The sequence below is a fragment of the Anabrus simplex genome, chromosome 3, assembly GCF_040414725.1.
Source record: "Anabrus simplex isolate iqAnaSimp1 chromosome 3, ASM4041472v1, whole genome shotgun sequence".
Lineage (NCBI taxonomy): Eukaryota > Metazoa > Arthropoda > Insecta > Orthoptera > Tettigoniidae > Anabrus > Anabrus simplex.
Window position 1 is genome coordinate 521,926,869 of NC_090267.1, and position 21,210 is coordinate 521,948,078.

At 38.8% G+C, this 21,210-nt stretch overlaps 1 protein-coding gene across 1 annotated transcript in view; it reads right to left on the bottom strand.

Moving 5' to 3' along the window:
- LOC136866888 (uncharacterized) overlaps positions 1-21,210 on the bottom strand; it is a 276,008-nt gene that overhangs the window by 230,792 nt on the left and 24,006 nt on the right. The window lies entirely within an intron of this gene.

A 21,210-nucleotide genomic window follows, 5' to 3' on the forward strand; every position in this document is an offset into this window, starting at 1 on the left:
AAAGCTCACTCGCTAAACAGGACCTAGGTCATTTGCAACATCCAGAACGTGTGCCGAGGAATTTCGACATTTTCTAGTTCAGTTCATACATTAGATGAAAGGCCAGGTTATATGCCATCTGAATACAGAGGGAAAGACAGTGGAAGAGAATGAACCACCATCTTCCTGGTTATAAAGCAATGTCATTCCTATGTGGAAAGCAAAGGGGACACTAGTGACTGTGCCACATGAACGTATACTGCCGTCAAACCAAGTTCTTTATCACACACAGGGTGGTCGGGAACGTCGCTAAATCTGCTCGTGGATTGGTCGAGCACGGTGCGACCGTACAGCAGCAACGGCCCTCGTATACCCGGTTCACCCTGTATAGGTATCTTTAAAGGAGCAGATCGAGTTAACTCACTGGTTCCCAACCTATGAAAAAAATGGAACATTTCTCCCCCACGTTTATATTTTAAGTAATGTAAATTATCAGTTTTTAAAAAAAATTGACCACCATAGAAACAACATGCTCCCGAACGGGAACAATGGGACAATGTCCATACAAGTCGCTTGTGGTACTCTGAATAGTTTACATCATCCCAGCTGAGATCAAATTATGTCCAGTCTTGGGCGTGAAGGAAAGGGAACCACTGGGCCAACGTGCCTTGTGAATTAAAGCTGATCCATCTTAATGTTGGTGCTAGAGTGGTATAGATTCTCCGCGCTGCTAACTCTCCAAAATATTGAGCATGTTCATGAGAATAGGCCAGTACAATTTTTTGGACGTATTGAGATATGAACCTAGCAACCAAGTCCACGCCACCCATGTGTTTATTAGGCGAGGCTGTTCAATCTGAATGAGCTTTTTCTTACCTTGCCTGTAGCTTTTGTCCTGATTAGTTGGGTGCGCTGTCACTAGACAAACCATCTTATCTTTCCATTTTACTGCAAGGACTTTACCATCACTTCTGTAATCGAATGTACCTCGCTCCAACTTCTTGAGCCGCACTTCTCTTACTGTCCCAGTGGCTCTAAAACCAACCATGCGCAGTTCCTTTGGCAAGTCATAAGATGTAAAAAAGAGTTATCAATGAATATCTGATAGCAAGATGCAGCTGAGCATTTGATTCACGAGATCTCTCAGCTTCAGCATTTGATTTTCCGCAGTAAATATCCATTTGGAACGGATATCCAATAAAGCAACCATTGCTTGAAGCACAATCTAATAGGTTTTCCCCTAATAAATATCTTAAAACAGTGATGTACAAAACAGGCGATCATCTGTTCCTCAATGCTAAGTTGATCTTGGAAAATTCCAAATTCCTGCAACGCTTCATTTGCACTAGGTAGAAGTGGTCTGACCTTCGAAATTTTATCACCTGGAGTAAGACTTTCATTATTGGCAGCATGTATGTTTTTCTTTATATTCCGGAATCTACCGCGACTCATTTGTTTGGCAACAAGGGACACACACATACACATCGCCAATTTCATATCGTCCTCATCACAAATGAAATTCATGTCATTATGCTGCTTTGCTCCCCAAGGAGACAATGTTTCATTGAAAAAGTAACAAAATAAGTTAAAGGGTTCAAACCCAATAAGCAGTGGTGCGAATCAGCGAAGTGATGTACTTCTCCGTTTTCTTCCACTTTAGAGTCACTTTTCCCACAAGTCTCTCGTTCTTAGGTATAGAAGTTTCTGGAGTTTTACCTTCCCTTGATTCTTCTTGGACTGTATCTGAAACATGCAGTTCTACTTCCCCACAAACATCGGCAGGCAGGTCACTGGATCTCCGCATTCTTCATCAGTAACATAAACATAGCCGCCTTTGGGAGGCATCAAAACAATGTCAATGTTACTTCCGGCATCAACAGAATCTAACTCTTCCTCAATTTCTTCGAGTGTGAGACATCTAACAAAGCGCTCACGTAGCATCTGAAACAATCAGCGTAGTCACAATTACAAGATGCGCCACGATGTACAAACACTGCATGATAATTTATAATTGGTAGTTTTACAACAATATCAAAAACAGTGACAATGATGATGATCACTACTCCTGACTTCTCCAATCTAATTAACTACACAATACCGCTAGATTTGACATCCTTTGTTCCCATTGTTCCCAAAAAAGTAGCCATTCCTACTGATCAATGTACAACTTTTTTGGCATTTACATTTAATCCTATTTACAATAAGAATTATTAAATTAATGTTGTATGGTTGACCTTTTTCAATACTATATTATGCAATATTATTGAATTACATTACTAAACTAGTGACTAGTTTCGGCCATGGCTGGCCATATTCAGCCTTAATGTAATACATCTAATAAATAAACAAATGTGAAAACACAATTGACATGAAAACTAATGTACAAACACACAATCAATATTAAAACCTGGGACGAACTAAGTGTAAAATCTGAAAAATAAATTAGGCTCTAAATTCTTAGCATCTGGAGTATGCTCATCATCCAGTCTCTTTCTTGTATTAATATTCATAGAATTTTATTGTTAGTTCCATCACTGCTAATCATTACAATTTCCATTGCAAAACGTGAACTGGTAAATGTTGATTCTGTAGTCAGATCATCAATCACCAAATCTACTCGAGTGGTGTTAGCAGTATGCAAGCCACTGGATGCCACTGAAAATATTCAGGACAAATATTTCAGGTTCCCTATGGGAATCAACATCTATATCATAACCACCAGCTGACGCAGAACTGCTAAATGGTATTTCCACGTCGACCAACGTAAATAAAATGAAAATGTTCCCGTAGTGCTTTTTAAAAACATGCTGAAATGCTGTTGGACATTGTCAGGACAGCACATGAAGATATGGTTAAAACTGACACATTCTTAATTTGTGACTGGTATAAATTTGCAATTCCTTGCGGTTACATGAAGTTAACCTGAATAAATGATAGATAAAATTGGATAAAATTAATGAATAGAAGGAGAGAGAGGGGCATAGGTTATATGAGACTTACCTCTTGTGCATGGCCTATTGTTGTGTGCCTCATACTAACGGTTGTGAGATTCAAAGGAAAAGGAAGGGGCGGGGCAAGGGGAGGGGGGCGGAGGTGAAGGGGGGAATTAAGGCGGGGCCGAAGCATGTGAGAAAAGAGATGGCTGCTGAGGAAAGGTGCTGTGAATATTATGAAAAACTGAATTATGACTTGTTGGTTTGACATTTCTAAAAATGGGAATTAGAAGGTCAAGTAGGATTATTAGGCTTTTCTAAAATGTCATTAAGATTACGATTCGGGATAAAATATTGATCTATATGTATGAAGCAGCTTTCAGTAATGTTAAGGAGGGCTCCTTTGTTGATGATTTTAAGAATTTCCATATCTTGTTTTATGTCTGTGAATTTGTGATTATAGTCATGCATATGTTGTCCCACAGCTGAAAATTTATTGTACTTCACGGCATTGACGTGTTCCGAGTACCTTATATTAAAATTCCTTCCGGTCCGTTCGACGTAAGAAGAATTACAACTGTTGCAATTAATCCTGTATGCTCCTGATTTTGAAAAACTATTGAACTTGTTTATGGATGTGGCATTATGTAAGACTTGTGCATTCCTATTGTTGGTTTTGTAAACTACTTTTACATCATGCTTTTTAAAGATGTTGGTGACTTTGTAAATTTGTTCGTTGAACGTAAAAATAGAAAGGGAGGAGTTGTTTTGTTTATCTTTTTTCAATGTGGTAGAGGGGCGATATTTATATTTACTGATTATTTTTTCAATAAAAAAACTGTTGTATCCATTACATTTAGCTATATCACGAATGGTGTTCAACTCATTTTTTGAGGTCTCTTTTAGACATTGGAACACTGAAGACTCGGTACACCATGTTATACGTTGCTCGTTTGTGAATTTGGGGGTATGAAGAATCTTGACGGATTGTACTGACTGTTTGGGTGGGTTTTCTAAAAATCGTATATCTTAAGTAGCTTGGGTGCCTGATAATAGTAAAGTCTAAAACATTAATTTTCCGTTCAATTTCGGATTCAAGTGTGAATTTTATATGCAGGTCAATGTTATTTAAATTAATGAGGGTGGTAGCAGCATCTGTGATGCTCTCATCCATAATTACTATGGTGTCATCTATATGTCCTGCCCAGAAAAGGATGTTTAAGTTGTTATCAATTACGGTGTGTTCCAAAAAGTCCAAGTAAATCTTGGCTAAGATACCTGAGGCCACCAATCCCATATCCAATCCTTCTTGTTGATAAATAACATTATCGAAAGTAACATAATTGTTGCTTATAACTAATTGAAGCATAGACATGAAATCCTGTATTTGTAATATACTTAGGCCGCTGTATTTGCTTAAATTGTTTTGAATGATGGGGCATACCTTGGAGATTTGTATGCTAGGATACATGTTTATAATATCGAATGAGTGGAGAGAATAATTGGATTGAATGTTTAACTTTTTTAAATTTATCAATCAATTCTTTAGTGTTTTTGACGGACTTGTTAGACAAAAAATGATAGTTTCGTCTTAAAAATCTTTGAATGAATTGCGATGCTTTATATAACGGACTTGTTCTATAGTTAATGATTGGGCGAATAGGGACGCCGGTATTGTGTATCTTGGGGAGGGCTTTGGCGGTGGGTAAACCTGGATTCATATTAATTAATTTAGTTTTTTCTTCATCTGTCAATAGATATGAAATATTCTTGAGGGTCTACTTATTCTATATTCTATGAACATAAATACAAGAAAGACTGGATGATGAGCATACTCCAGAGGCTAAGATTTTAGAGCCTAATTTATTTTTCAGATTTTACACTTAGTTCATCCCAGATTTTAATGTTGACTGTGTGTTTGTACATTTGTTTAGTTATTAGATGTATTACATTAAGGCTGAAGATGGCCAGCCAAGGCCGAAACTAGTCCCTAGTTTAGTAATGTAATTCAATAATATTGCATAATATAGTATTGAAAAAGGTGGACCATACAACATTAATCATTTTTATTGTGATCACAATTCAATACGGATCAAAACCATTAAGTTTATATCCTATAATCCTATTTATAAAAACTATGTACACTTTAACTTGAAAATAAGGCAGAACGACGTGGCAGAGAAATATGATCATCATTAGAGGTTATATTTCACTACTTCCAGTTGTCAGGAAAGCAGAAATAATCTCAACACCAGTTGACCGGAACCTTTCTCTCCATTTGGGAATCCTAGCCGAAGTTGCTCACTTTTCAAATTTTCCATTAAAAAATACAGAAATGATGGGAACTAATGGGTTAACAGACTATCAGAAAATGTGAATAAAGTGAATTTGATATCATACAAGACTCTCCCACTGCAATCAGATCAGCAGCTCCGTGGTAAATTTGGTGACGACTTCACAACAGGGCAGCGGCAGTGTGTTCCCAAACATTTTCAGTGTCAAGGACTTCTAAATTTAAACCTCATCAATTTGAACCACCTATTACTGAGCATAAGCAGCTCCAGTGTATCGTAAAAGAGAGTTGGAAGAAAATCCCATTTAGATTGCTGTAACTGTGTATGTAGTAGTTCGGTGAATTTTGTTAGTGTAATATACTGAAATGCAGCCAGACAGTTCAAACAAGGAAACTACAAAAAATGTGACTTGGCACTAATGCAACCTGGTATCACATTGGTTTACTGCAACACATTACGAAAAGAATAAAATAATCATACCAGCTTGCGTCATAAATATAGTACGACAGCATTTCCCGGAAGTAGACAAGAATTTTTTATTTTTTTTTTTTTTTTTTTTTTTTTTTTTTTTTTTTTTTTTTTTGGCTTTACGCCATACCAACACAGATAGGTCTTATGGCGACGATGGGATAGGAAAGCACCAAGAGTTGGAAGGAAGCGGCCATGGCCTTAATTACCTGGTGTGAAAATGGGAAACCACGGAAAACCATCTTCAGGGCTGCCGACAGTGGGATTCGAACACACTATCTCCCGGATGCAAGCTCACAGTCGCGTGCCCCTGACTGCACAGCCAACTCACCCGGTAGAGACAAGAATCATACAGGATTTAAACTGAATGCATCTGGAGACTTGACTTAGTTTACTTCTGGAACAATCTTGAGGACATATATGGAAGTGACAAATCGAAATCCAAATTTTCCAAATCTTCACATCTCAAATGAGGACATGGTGCTATGGCAATATTAGGCAGAAATTATGACACGTAAGGATCCTCAAATGCTGGCAACCTCTAAGATGTTCATTTCTTCCTCCCTCCCTCCCTCCCAGGTATTTATTTTGGACTCTGATACTTTCTTTTGTGACTCACAGTTTCGTGCTTTCAGAAAAGTGCAACTTTGTCCCTGTCTGTTCACGATATACATAGCTGTTGTCATCGAGAATTGCTTACATTTCTCAGGACACAATTCCTTCATATGGGAAGTGTGTTCATTTTGGTGTATATTTCAGTCTCTTGTTATGATAGGATTTTGAGATGCTGGTATGACAAAAATGATTGGTCTCTTTTAAATCATATTTAAACTGAGTAGTTATGATTTTTTTTTTCAAAATTTGAAATTTGCAGGTAATTTAGGGTTAACCACACTAACTAAAGCACCATCAGTCCCTGTTCCCATTTATGGACGTTGCAGATGTAAATATCTTTATCCCTTATTTAGTTCTTTTTCCAGGTTGAACCGTCTTGTTGCTTTGTGTACATTCAGTACAGTTTGGAGACACTGTAGTATTCTTTGTCAAGGGGACTGAAATACCCCTACTGGATCCAAGGTAATCAGCAATCACACTACGAGGGTGGTTCCTGACCTTGGCCTTATATATCCTACCCTTTCTGGCTGACATAAGCCTCCTGGCTGTCTCGTGAGAATTCTGTAAAGTATGTGTCACAACCAGGCAGTGGGACTTGCCCGCACTGTTATGTAATTAGAGGTTCGTCCCGTGTGTTTATGTTGAGGTCTGTATGTCTTAATCTATGTATGATAGGCAACCAAGAATTGCCGATTTTATATCCCTTCTAAATCCATATTGTTCACGTGTTTCTTCATTTCGATAGCATCAAGGATTTTCATTATTTTCCAGATTCCAAGGGATAGCTGCCAGGATATTGGTCTTGTCAAATGATATTCCGTGTCTTGTTTTGTAGGAATGCTTTTCTACAGCTAAAATATTTGTGTTTTGGTTCTTGGTGTGACAGATGTGTTGTTTTAGGCAGGTAGAGATCAGACGTTTTGTTCTATCGACATAGCACGTTCCGCAGTACATTCAATATGGTATACTCCAGGAGCCTGTCGTTCCATTGTGTCTTTTACTGGTGGTAGATAACGGGCTAGCTTCTGGTGTGATTTAGAGGTGGTTTTTATGTCACATTTATCCAGTATCCTGCCGAACCATCTGTAGTGTTTATAATGTATAGAAGTATTGCTGTTTTTGGGCGGGTCAGTTCTTCTTTCCCGTTGTTTTCTTCTACGACAGCCTTTTCTTTGTTTTCTTCTGATTTTCTTCTAAAGACTCGTCGGATGTTATTGAGCAAGTAGCCATTTCTCCTGAGGGTTCTCATGAGGTGTTCTTTCTCTTCTTCGATGTGTTCTGCGTCCGATATCGCTATGGCCCCGTTAACCAGTGATGTTATTGTGATGGGTGGTGATGAGAAGAGGCGTGCAGGAATCTGTGTGTGTGGGTTTCCTGTATATCGCGTGACTCAAAGTCCCATTGATGTTGCGTTTTACTACGTCATCCAAGAATGGTAGTTTTCCGTTTACCTCGATTTCCATGGTGAATTGAATATTTTCGTTTTATCCCTTCCACAGCTTTCAGAAGACCACCAAAGATGGTTCACTAAATTGTCCTTTCACAAAAGAAATTTAGGGCAGTGTTACGAGTCTGTTTTTAGTCTCTTGGAAAAACTCTTTGCCAAATGCTGAATTGATGAATTATGTTTTTAAATTCTGTCCTCCTAAGTTTCAGTCTACTTCTGTGGTGATCAGATGAGAAAAGAGTGACATTCAGGATTGAAGTTGATGTAATATTATGAAATCTGCTGTAACAAAGAAATTACCACATTGGAGCAAGAACAGTATGCTTTCGTTTTCAATATGAAATTGTTCAGAGTCCTGCAGTGTGTTCTGAATGTTTCAAACCAGCTCAGAAAGAAACAAAATAGAAGCTTTTTAAGTGTGGAGTTACAGAAGAATGCTGAAGGTGAGATGGATAGATCAAATCACGAATGAAGAGAATACTGAATTGGTGAGAGGAGATCAATTTGGTTAAACTTAACACAAGATGACAGAGAATGACAGGACACATCTTGTTTGGTTGTCTACAGTAGCAGTAGACCAAGGTATGAACATGACAAGCAGATTAGAGCAGATGTAGTAGTCACATAGCACAGGACAGGGTGGTATGGAGGGCTGCATGACGACCCATACAACAGTGACTGAATGACTGTGAAATACGTACACGAATTCACTTTTTACATACTGATTAGTACTGGGAAGAATGGTATAGATCAGCAGCTGGAAAGTCATGCAATGTTGGCGGGATACCGCACCACACTCAGAGCTGAATCTACTGATTACAAGTTGCATACACAGCAACACTGCTTCGCCGTTTGTTTAAAACTTCCCTACAGTATTTAATAATTAGCATTCAAACAAATGGTATTAAGAGGTCATCAGCTGCACTAAGAAACATCACGGGCAACTTTGTGCCAGTCCCAAGTAGAGACGAGGCTCAGCTGGGCTCATACGTCTGTCCGCCAGCTAAGCTAAGCTTGCATCGTGCGACAGCACTACTAAGCGAGGCCAGGCTCATTACGTCACGAGGGCCACATGGAGAGAGCTTGCCTAAACAGGGCTTGGTTACGGCTGAGTGGCCGATTACTGGTGCGCTACCGTTCACTAACAGTTTGCACTTTTCTCTTCTGAGTTAAACGATAGGGACACACTGTACTCTTTTGTAAATAATGGCCACCACCATAATCTCAGCTGCACGTTACATTCCCGGTATTAACAAGCCAGGAGGTCCGGAAGTTTGCTGACTCAGCATCGTGAGGACTATTGGGAAGCTGCAGTGAGTAGTAAAACAAGAAATGCATGTGAGGGAAGCGTTGTGGGGCTTGAGCCGAGCAGCAGCTGTCTAATTGGAGTAGAATCCTAATTAATGTGCCATGTTGTAGTCATGGAGGGATTTCAGTTAATTTATTCTGTAACACTTTAATTAAGATCTTCCTATTGATTATAACTATTTCCCTGAAAATTCTATGGACCAGATTGTAAGCATATTGCACAGAAATTGTGTGTCTGAACACAAATGAGCATTGATTCCATTTCTTTATAATGAAAAACAAAACCTACTGAAGAGATATACTGTATATAGTCACTGAATACAGACGCATCAGTGGCCACTCCTATTAAGTATTCTACAAATAAACGAGTCTTCCGAATGTTCTCCCCCATCTTTACAGCCTCTTCCGGGGCTCAAGATCAGAATCAGAGATCATACACGATGGCAGTAGTTCCATGTGTTCTATTCTGATTTGGGTAGGATAACACAATATTTAACTGATCCAACTTCATGAACGATGTGCTCTGGATCAATACGGGTTTCCCTCTTATTTGCAACGAAGCCTGCGTGGCTGAAGTTGCATTTGTTGGTATACAATATCTTTCGGACCACTCTTGAAAGTCTGCGGAAATCAAAGACATGCGTTATCCACCATCCTAAAATGTAATTCTTGTCTCCGGGCTTTTTTTGCGCAGTAGCCATGTAGAGAAGAACTTCAAACATGAGCGTTTCTCACAAGTCATTTTTCCATCAATGGGAACAACTTACTTTTTTTGGTGGTTCTTTGCTAAAGCTCTGAAGTTCCTGTTTGTTTTCACACTTTTCTATAAAACAGAAGAAAAGGCAACACACTAAGATCTATCGTTGGCTGTTTTGATAACACGCTTTTCAATGTATGAAGAAAGCTTATACAAGAATCTGACTTCATTTAGAACTTCCTCTTTTGCAGGTATAGAGAGTATCCTTAACTGTCAAAACCACAGTGACGGAAACATGCTATTTTGCCATAAAAATGTATCTCCATTTTCTATTCGACGAACTCAGTTCTCTTTCCTTCGATGCTACTATATCATTAGATGCCTGCTCACAAGGAGCATGTTGGACTGCTGTCTCCCTCTAAATCATCAGTGGCTTCTTTGAAAGGTTCTAGGGAAGTAAATCAAGTTTGTGTATGACTTTTTGTATTTCCTCATTTATGCCTGCAGTTCCAGCCAATAGGATCGTACTGGTTACGAACAGATTTTAACATGATCAGCTTAGTATTCCATCTTGTTTCTAGTTTCTACATTCTGATACAGAGTGTACACAACTCGACAAATGAAACCTGTACGTTTGAAATAGTCCACACTTTGTGTTTCCTTAATTATGTAAGTGTATGTGCCGTGCCTAAAATTAAGAAAATCTTCTTGAAATGCGTGCTGCAAAACTGTATTTGAACAATGCCCTACACAAGGTATTTGCGTAAATCCTCTATGAACCGTTAAGACCTTCCTAGTATTCGTACCCTGAACTATTACAAACTTAAACCTTTGTAAATCTAGCAGCTGAATTCCGAACGCAGCATATTGGGTGGTTAATTTTTTCATGATGTTTTCACCAGACTTCGGAGTATTGGGGAAGAGGCAGGTTAAAAGAACTCTGTATTTTATTGCCCACTCACTACTTTAGTGAACCACTCTTTACAATCCTTCATCGACATGGTTGTAGTTGCAGCACAAGAATAACACTGCATTGCATCATGGTATATCATCGGCGCCGGTAAACAGCTGTCCGGTGCTGTAGTACCTCAGATGCATTTACTTTGCCAAAGTCATCTCCTACATTACTTAATTCTTGTGCTACCATTTGAAAACCTATATCCGACACAACACTGAAAGGACTACATGAAGCACTCACCTGACTCACTGATGTGCCGGTATTTGAGCTTCGTAAGAGTTACTGTGCTATTCCGCATTGCACACTGTCCCTTGTATTCAACATAAACATACTTTACTCACTGTATTATTTTAATGCATACGATTTTACTCTCGACTTCATGTTCACCGCACTAAACTGGGCTGACTGGGAACATTGTAACGAGGACTGGAATAGTTTAAAATATTCTCCTCACCCTGTTGTAATTAGCCTTCCCATAATTGATTCTGGGTGATGCTGGTGGACCAAAAATTGGCACAAAAAAAAAAAAACAATGAAAGAAGAAAAGAGCCTGTACTGGCACAGATACATAAGATACTATCTAATCCTGCTAGGAAAGCACATAGGACACATTTCTGAAACTAAACAGTACCAGTAAGAAATTGATTGCATGTGTAGAAACATTTACTTCAACTTTCCTCCAGTACATAGTTACCTGTGATGAGCATTCAAACAAATGGCATTAAGAGGTCATGGAAAACAGCTACATATAGCATAGCAATGTGAATAAAACAAGAACGACTCTCAAATTCTGCAACTAAAAAGCACCATGAACAAATTTGGGCAGGTTCCAAGCCCAGAAAAGGGAGGAGGGTCCAACCACAGGGACACCACACTGGAATACCTGCTATTGGGAACTCCAAGTAACAGTACCTACAGTATATTTCACTGTGCCACAGAAAATTAGATTTAAAGGGTTTTGTACTCTATTAAATCAAAGGCTACCTGTGGAGATGATATTCGGATTACTTTTACACATAACACTATGTTGAATATACCACGCTGAACTGACGCACATATTAAATTACAGTATACTAAACAGAACTTTCCCTACTGTCTGTAAAACAGCCAATATAATAAATACCAGTACCTAAAATTTCCAACTGACAGTTGCCCTCTGACTACCATCCTGTGTCCATACTCCTTGTGCTTTCTAAAGCTTCTCAACGTTTAGTATATGAGCAAGTTCTGGACTGCCTAAATAAAAATGCTCTTTTGGACCCCATGCAATCCGCATTTAAGAAGGGTTACAGTACCGTGACTGCACTTCTGAAGGTTACTGAAGACAGTAGAAATGCTATGGACAAACGACTGTCATGCTTCTCATTCTCTCTGACACTATAGAAATTCAGACTAGGATAAACAAATTGGAATTACCACGGTAAAGTTTCTTAGTTCTTACAGTAGGTAACGACAAGGTCTCTAAATACAGTTAAAATTGAAATAATTGATAAATAGATTCAACCTATTCAATACAAAAGAATAAGAAATGTAGGGTCGAAACTGGTACCATTTCTACTTATTATTAAATGGGAATATAATTTACTACATTTCTCATTCTTTTGTATTGAATAGGTTGAATCTATTTATCAATTATTTCAATTTTAACTGTAATATTCTTCAATACGGAACAATGAAATTTTTAACTTTAATGGTCTCTAAATGGAAAATGTGGTGCTCCACAAGTTAGTATACGAAGTTACCTTCACCATCACCAAATGATTCTACTTTTGATCCAACATTCAGCTGTCACATTGCCTTTTCGACCAGCATGTCAACAAACCTACATGTCATATCAAATGAGATGGTCCATAGAGGTCCAATGTCAACTACAACCTCGTACTTCTTCATCAAAGTGAACCACATCACCATATGCTATTGAGTTTTATCTTACGTAAACAAATAATTACAGGTAACTAGACTATCTTTCAACATTATTTTATTCATGTCCTATCGTCGCCATAAGACCTATCTGTGTCAGTGCGACGTAAAGCAACTAGCAAAAAAGAATTTTATTCAACATTATATTTAAAAAAATATGATTTTGATAGTCATTCTCATTATTATCTAGTTCTGCTAGTCGGTCAACATCATTTTATAGCAATTTTTACCACTTGTATATAACAAACTGTTGCTTTATTCATTTTACTTATAATAGTAGTCGTCCGATGTCACTACTGCAAATACTTTCACAAAATGTAAACTTCTCACTCATAGTATAGTCTTTAAAATCAACATTGTACTAGTCTTTTACCATATGTTAATTTTCTCTCATGTCTCTTCACTTAAGTGGGGTCAGTATCCAGTATTCGGGAGATAGTGGGTTCGAACCCCACTGTCGGCAGCCCTGAAGATGGTTTTCCGTCGTTTCCCATTTTCGCACCAAGCAAATGCTGGGGCTGTACCTTAATTAAGGTCATGGACGCTTCCTTCCCACTCCTAGCCCTTTCCTTTCCCATCGTCACCATAAGACCTATCTGTTTGACATTGAAATAATAACAAGTTATTTTATTAATCTGACCACCTAATCAATACAATAAATCCTGTCTTTGTTGAATTACACTGACATGTTAATTAAAATGGTACATGTTTCACTTTACATATAGGCATCATCAGCCGTGAAATAAAAACAGGCACCTGATTTACATATGCAAAAAATAAAACTAATTTATAAAAAGCCTTGAAGAGACATGAGAGAAAATTAACATATGGTAAAAGACTAGTACAATGTTGATTTTAAAGACTATACTATGAGTGAGAAGTTTACATTTGGTGAAAGTATTTGCAATAGTGACATCGGACGACTACTATTATAAGTAAAATGAATAAAGCAACAGTTTGTTATATACAAGTGGTAAAAATTGCTATAAAATGATGTTGACCGACTAGCAGAACTAGATAATAATGAGAATGACTATCAAAATCATATTTTTTTAAATATAATGTTGAATAAAATTCTTTTTTGCTAGTTGCTTTACGTCGCACCGACACAGATAGGTCTTATGGCGACGATAGGACATGAATAAAATAATGTTGAAAGATGGTCAAGTTACCTGTAATTATTTGTTTATGTAAGATAAAACTCAATAGCATATGGTGATGTGGTTCACTTTGATGAAGAAGTACGAGGTTGTAGTTGACATTGGACCTCTATGGACCATCTCATTTGATATGACATGTAGGTTTGTTGACATGCTGGTCGAAAAGGCAATGTGACAGCTGAATGTTGGATCAAAAGTAGAATCATTTAGTGATGGTGAAGGTAACTTCTTATGTTATGATATTTATCACATGTAAGACCTATCTGTGTCGGTGTGACGTCCAAAACTTGAAAAAAAAAAAAAGGTATTATTCTCGGTCCCTTGCTTTTCTGAATTTATAAAAATTACGTACCATCTGTGATAGAAAACAGGACACACCACCTCTATGCTGATCATTGATAATGCAAGACACAAGAGAAGGGACCACGAGACAGTTTCAACGCTCCTTCACTGCACCTCCTTTTCCTCTCCTCAGACCATTTTGAGCCTGTTTTCTTTCCCTCCTCACCTTGGAAACCTTCCATTTTTAACATTTTCTCTCTCTCTCTCTCTCTCTCTCTCTCTCTCTCTCTCTCTCTCTCTCTCTGTGTTGCTTCTTCCCTTATGTTGTTTCTTGCCAAATCTTTCTTGACTTCATGAATCCAGGTTCTTGTTGTTGTTGTTGACTTCTTGTTCCAAAGATATCTGAATAAAAGATATTATTTCTCCAAGGAAGGTAGTATGTTAGGGCTATAGTTTAAAAGAATACAATATTAATTGCTGACATGCTATCAGCTTATACCATGTCAAGAAAACAAGGTGAATCTCTTTATGTTTCGCAGAGAACTTCAGAAGAAAATCTTGTCCGTTTCCGAGAAAGTCTTCTACTATAATGAGGGTTTGAATTTAAGAATCCTAACAATTTCAACAGGCTATCAATGAAGTGGTTGTGAGCCATTAAGCGTTTGTCATCACCGCAAGCTGTGTACACCGCCTCATTATCATCCTCTGGTTTTCTTCAGCTATTCTATCCTGGTGTTGCATTTTATTTTATTCGTTTCTACGTCCGATGTCCTCTCTGTTGTGGTCAGCTCCCGACCGTTACAGCGCTAAAGTCTTCCTTGTGAACAGTCAGAAGACTCGGAGCAAAGTTCTCTGGAAAGAGTTCACCTTGTTTTCTTGACACGGCACGTCTACAAGTACGTGAAAGCAATGAGTTAAAAACAAGAAACAGACAAAAGATATCAGAAACTGGTGAGCAGAAGTTTACATTCCTTCTGATACCATAGAACGGACCTACTGTCTGTTGTGAAGGTAAACCACTGGACGACTAGCACAACAAAATTCTCTCATACTAAACGTCACAAAAACTCTGGCAATCGTAACAGGATCAAAAAAATTAAGGAAATGCTTAAACAATGATGCAATCTTGCCTATCCTGCTGAACAGCAATATTATTCACAACAGAAAAACGGTTGGAAATCTCAAATGAAACACTTGATTCCTCTGATCACAAAAAAAAAAAACAGTAAAAATATTTTTGGAGTGCTACACCCTCTTAAACAACATGAAGATGTATTTCCGTATGAGCTACAAACAAAAGACAAGGGTTCTTCCTGTTTTTGAGTCCTATGATGTTTTAGTTGACATGACTTAACTCCTGCCTGTGATGTCAGGCTGAAGCTTGACAAATGTAGGCAGCTAAACATTTTAACGGTGGTGTTTACAACCACTCTATATTACTCCAAAATTCACCTTTCTATCATCTTTTCACAACCTAAATACCCATTTGAGCTCCTTTCTTTACATTATGGAATTCTCTGCCAGCTCAGAGAAACTAACTCTCTATCAAGATTTAACGTCGCGTGCTGACTGAATGGTTCAAGTATGAACGAGTATGTGACTGAGGACTAGTTAGGTAATGGCACCAATGGAATAGCTGTAAAGCCGGGTATCGACTACGCGCGGCTGCCGTTGCTTTGCCTCGCGCGGCAAGACGAACACTGCCGCGCTCGAACTTGGCGCAGGTCGAGCCAAATCGGAGCGGTCTTTTGTCCCGCGGCAAAGGGATTCCAGTGCGCTGTGTTCGTTCAGTTGGGGTGGTTCTACCACGGTGAAATGGAGAATGAAATTTGTATAGCTCTGATACAGCTGTATAAATATAAAGAGATCTTGTGGAATCCTAAAAGTGCTAGTTATCACAACAAAAGTATGTGCAAGGACGCCTGGAAAGGCATAGAAATGAGGAAATGAAAATGACAGTTCAAGAGTTAAAGAAGAAAATGACAACTTTATTGGTGTCATACAGAAAAGAAAAGTCCCGGATTAAGAAGTCTCTCATAACTGGTTCTGGTACTGCTTACCATATACCGCTCATGTTATATGCAATTATGCTAATGTACTAATCCTGTCTTGTTTATTTACTGATGCAGGTACTGTTTACGTATCCAAGTGATTTGCTTTCAAGGAATTCGACTTCATGACCGACAAAAATACACCCAACGATACTGTGGATACTTTGTGTGATGTATGTATCCTTTTCATTACAATACGTCTGCACGTGCAGTACTCATAGTATTCGCGCAAGAACTGAGGAACTAGTGCTGATCACCTGCCGCGCTCGACTCTGGCATCACAAACATGGTGTTATGCGTAACACAAACGAAAGAATTTGCCACGCTCGAACGCTGCGCGCAGTTGATGCCCGGCTTAAGAAAAACCTATTAGATAATTATTTATTGTGTTTTGGTTTTATTTCATTCGTAGAATTCAGTAGGATTATGAACTGCAGTGTTTATCCTTGCTCTCAAAGAACATTGTCATTTTCTTTAATTTAAGGATTCAATAAATCTCATACTCACTGTTCCTCTTAATTATGTGATATTTATTTTACGTCTTAAATTTAGGACTATGTCAGTCTTAATATTGATTTAGTTTGTAATTTATTTCAATTCCTTTTTAATTCTATTAATTTATTCAATTTTAACTACTTGTAATCAAATAAATACAATTTATACTGTACCTCTGGCAGAACAGACCAGCTTACAATCAGGCTCAGGATTATCGAACGAGTCTCTCGCCCTTTACGCTCAGATATTGATACACAGGCATATAAGGGACTGTATGCTTATGCAGCAGGTACATACAGTATGGGATGTTCCTGGATATAGAGGGAGCTTCTGATAGAAACTCATCTTTAGTACTCAGTAAGAAAGGGTCAACCCTACATTAAGTGAACTCTTTACAGCGACCGTGCAGGTGACTATTCTCTTTTGTGCAGCCTGGTGGTGAATGATCAGCTCAAGGGGCTGAAAGAGGATGGATATTATGCAATAGGATTTGCAGATGATACTGCAATTATTATTTTTTTTATTTTTTTTGCTATTTGCTTTACGTTGCACCGACACAGATATGTCTTATGGCGACGATGGGATGGGAAAGGCCTAGGAAATGAAAGGAAGCGGCCGTGGCCTTAATTAAGGTACAGCCCCGGCATTTGCCTGGTGTGAAAATGGGAAACCACGGAAAACCATCTTCAGGGCTGTCGACAGTGGGGCTCGAACCCACTATCTCCCGAATACTGGATACTGGCCGCACTTAAGCGACTGCAGGTATCGAGCTCGGTCAATTATTATTATTATTATTATTATTATTATTATTATTAAATTTCCCTCAACAGTCTCAGAAGTGCTACAATTAGCTCTGTTAATCCCAGTAAAAACAACTTTAGCGGCCTTAAAGAACTTGTGTTTGGTGAACGGACAGGACAATGTGAACTATAGTCAGGTGGCCACTGCAAGTAAACACACGTTGCAGCCTGCCACTCCTTCACCCAGTCGAAATGTTGCAACAGGGACGTCACTCTGATCGGCTAACTTGTTTCCCGTTATACCCATCCAGCAGATCGTGGTTACATTGCACCAGAGCGTAATGCGAGAGGCACATAACAAACGGCAATGAGCTCAAGGTAGTGCTGCAGTCCATACCTGACAGCCTACTCCTGTGTACACACTGCAAGTTTCAGGTTTAGAAAAGAGAAACCTACCATATACATATACGCAACATCATTGTAGACCATTATGCCTTTCAGACTGCAACAGTAAATGTCCTGACACTGAGGGGAAAGACAGAAGAACTGGTTGATTTCATGAAAGAAAAAGATATTCCATACTTGGACTGCGTGAGACCAAGGAGAGGGGTACGGGAGAGATTCCTCTGAAAGAACTATACAGGCTGTATTACAGCGGAGGACCTGAAGCAAAACATACAGTGGCCATCATACCTAGAAAAGAAATCCAAGAATATGTGGAGTCTACAAAATATGGCAGCAATAGGATGATGGTGATGAGACTCCAGTTTCAAATGGCATGAAAGATCTATTTCAGTTGTATGCCCCACAAACAGGTTGCATAGATGAACATCTAGAGGACTTCAAAATCAAATCAAAATCTCTTTATTTGCAAATGAGGTGTCTACGTCGGTGGCAAATGGTACACTAAAATACATTATTGTCAAGCATTAAATATTAAATTAACAAGAAGAAAATTTTCCTATAATACAATATTATACAATTTACACTAAAAATGTTTTCTATTAAACACACAGCTCATCCTTAATAAATTTATATTGTTTACAAAATTCTACTTATATCATCTCCTGTACTACTTACAAATATAGTCAACTGATATACAGTATGTGGAATTACTTCAAATGATACTAGACAACAGGTATGATTAAAATTTGCATTGCATTTATTTACTTTTTTTTAGAGGAAGTGGAGAGACAGATAGAAAATAAGGAAGTGCTATTGATGGGAAATCTAAATGCACAAATTGGAATGGAAAGACAAAGAAAGGAAGATGTCGTAGGGCCCTTTGGATATGGAAATGTAATTCCAGAAGGCGAGTTGTTGTTGGATTTTTGCATCAGGAACTAAATGATTGTTGGAAACACCTTGTTTAGGAAGAAGAACAGTCAGAAGATTACAAGGTATGGTTGGGGAGACAGACGAACAAAGACCATGATTGATTATATATGACACAGGTGATCAATATAGTGGAAGACCGGGCGAGTTGGCCGTGCGCGTAGAGGCGCACGGCTGTGAGCTTGCATCCAGGAGATAGTGGGTTCGAATCCCACTGTCGGCAGCCCTGAAGATGGTTTTCCGTGGTTTCCCATTTTCACACCAGGCAAATGCTGGGGCTGTACCTTAATTAAGGCCACGGCCGCTTCCTTCCAACTCCTAGGCCTTTCCTATCCCATCGTCGCCATAAGACCTATCTGTGTCGGTGCGACGTAAAGCACCTAGCAAAAAAAAAATATATATAGTGGAAGTGGAAAGTGTTTTTGAAGACTTTATTTGTAAAGTATGATATAATGTCTTATTTGTAATGACCTAACCTGTACTGTGTAATATTTGTAACATATGTATTTGTAAATAGTAGATTTCTATTCTGTACTTACTGGAAGTATCTAGAAAATTGTTGAACAGGGTGTGTGCCTTTTGTGGGTTATGTTTTCTAGAAGGAATTTTCTAACTATTCTGGAAATGGAAGATTCGCGAACGTGTGTATTCGAGAATGTTAGTTAAAATTTGCGACGGGAGTAGGAGTTGTGATTGGTGAACCTAGGAGGGGATGGGCGGACTCATGCATTCTGATTGGCTACTCCAAGGCCAGAGTTTTCCTATATATAGTGAGCGAGGCAGCGTTCGCAATGATTCGGTCTTGTCTTGGCCTGATCTGCCTTTAGTCTGTGTTGGTCGGCGTCGTGTGCTATGCCTCACTTCCGGGATGGGGCACCCTCGGGTAAGCACTCTTCCTTTCCGTTCCGGTTAAAATTTCCGTAATGTTTGGTTGCTATTTCGTATAGGAGTCTGCCCTAGCCTAAACTAGATTCGTCAAATTAATTATTTACGACGCCTTAGCTTTTCTGCTGGGGTTCCCTGTTTGTTTTCGAGGCATTCCCATTTCTTATTTCACTAAATATGTAGATTGAGATTTAATACATTTACCTTGGGATTTGCCTCTTGTAGTTCAGTGTCACTTGATATACGCTAGAGTTTAGGAGAGTACATTCACTTCACTATCAATTGTAATTGTTTTTACGTTGCTTTTAACCTACTAACTTGCATTGTACTACTGGATTTGTAACTAGTTGTATAGTTGTTTTGAAGTTTGAAACTCGTAGTGAAGCCCATTATCAAAGAACCTTTAAGATATGTGTATCACGGAGCTTATAGTTCGTAAGTTGTAATTTGGTGGATTTTGTTCGGAATGTATTTGTAAAATTTCACTTGTAAATGGTATTTGTCATATTTAAGGATCACGGCGATTTATTTCGGAATCTGCAATCTAAGCCATGTCCATGCCCTCGGTAGGTCCTGCCTGATCCCACTTTCCTGGTTCATTATCCACTAGTTGGCCCTACTGATATTTCGTATTATATTGTTGATGGCTGAGATCCGCGTAGGCCAGCTAATGTTTCTCTGAGTGTATAGTGTTTTCTGATAGTGTGTAGTTGCTCTTACTTCCCTCCTTTATTGTGTTTAGTACTTGTTTTGTGTAACCACCGTAGTTAAGGTTACAATATAATCATCGAGAAAGAACACTTGAAGAACCTTTCAGATGTTACAGACATGCCTGAGGAAGCCTTTGGTGGAGATCATAGAGTTGTGATAGGAAAACTGGAAGTGGGAAAGATTGAAAAAAACCCTTTAAGAGTAGAGAAAAGAATGAAAATATGGAAGTTGAAGGAGGAAAACATAACGTCACACCGACTCAGATAGGTCTTATGGCGACGAAGGGATAGGAAAGGCCTAGGAGTGGGAATGAAGCTGTCGTGGCGTCAATTAAGATACAGCCCCCAGCATTTGTCTGGTGTGAAAACGGGAAACCACGCCAAAACATCTTCAGGCTTGCCGACGGTGGAGGAAATACTACCCTTGGTGCCCAGGATGGAGATGGGTAATGTTGAAGATGAATGGAAAAGATTTAAGGAAGCACTGGCTGGATGTGCAGAAAAGGTATGTGGTAGAACATCAGGAAATGTGAAAGACAAAGAGACACACCGGTGAAATGATAGGGTAAAGAGTAGAGTGAAGGAAAAGAAAATGGCATGGAAAACATCTAAGACTGAAGAAAGTAAAAGAAACTATGTGGAGGCAAAGAATTTGGCCAAGAAAGTAGTGGAGGAAGAAAAGAGGAAAAGCTGGGCCTTAATCACACAGAATTTGAGAGATGATATGCAGGGCAGCAAGAAATTATTGTATGGTATCTTAAGGAACCCTCCCCTGCGAACCATGTGACCTTGCCGCGGTGGGGAGGCTTGCGTGTCCCAATGAAGCAGATAGCCGAGCTGCAGGTGCAACCATATCGGATGGGTATCTGTTGAGAGACCAGACTAAGAAATGGTTCACCGAAAGGGGGGTAGCATCCTTTCGGAAGTTGCGAG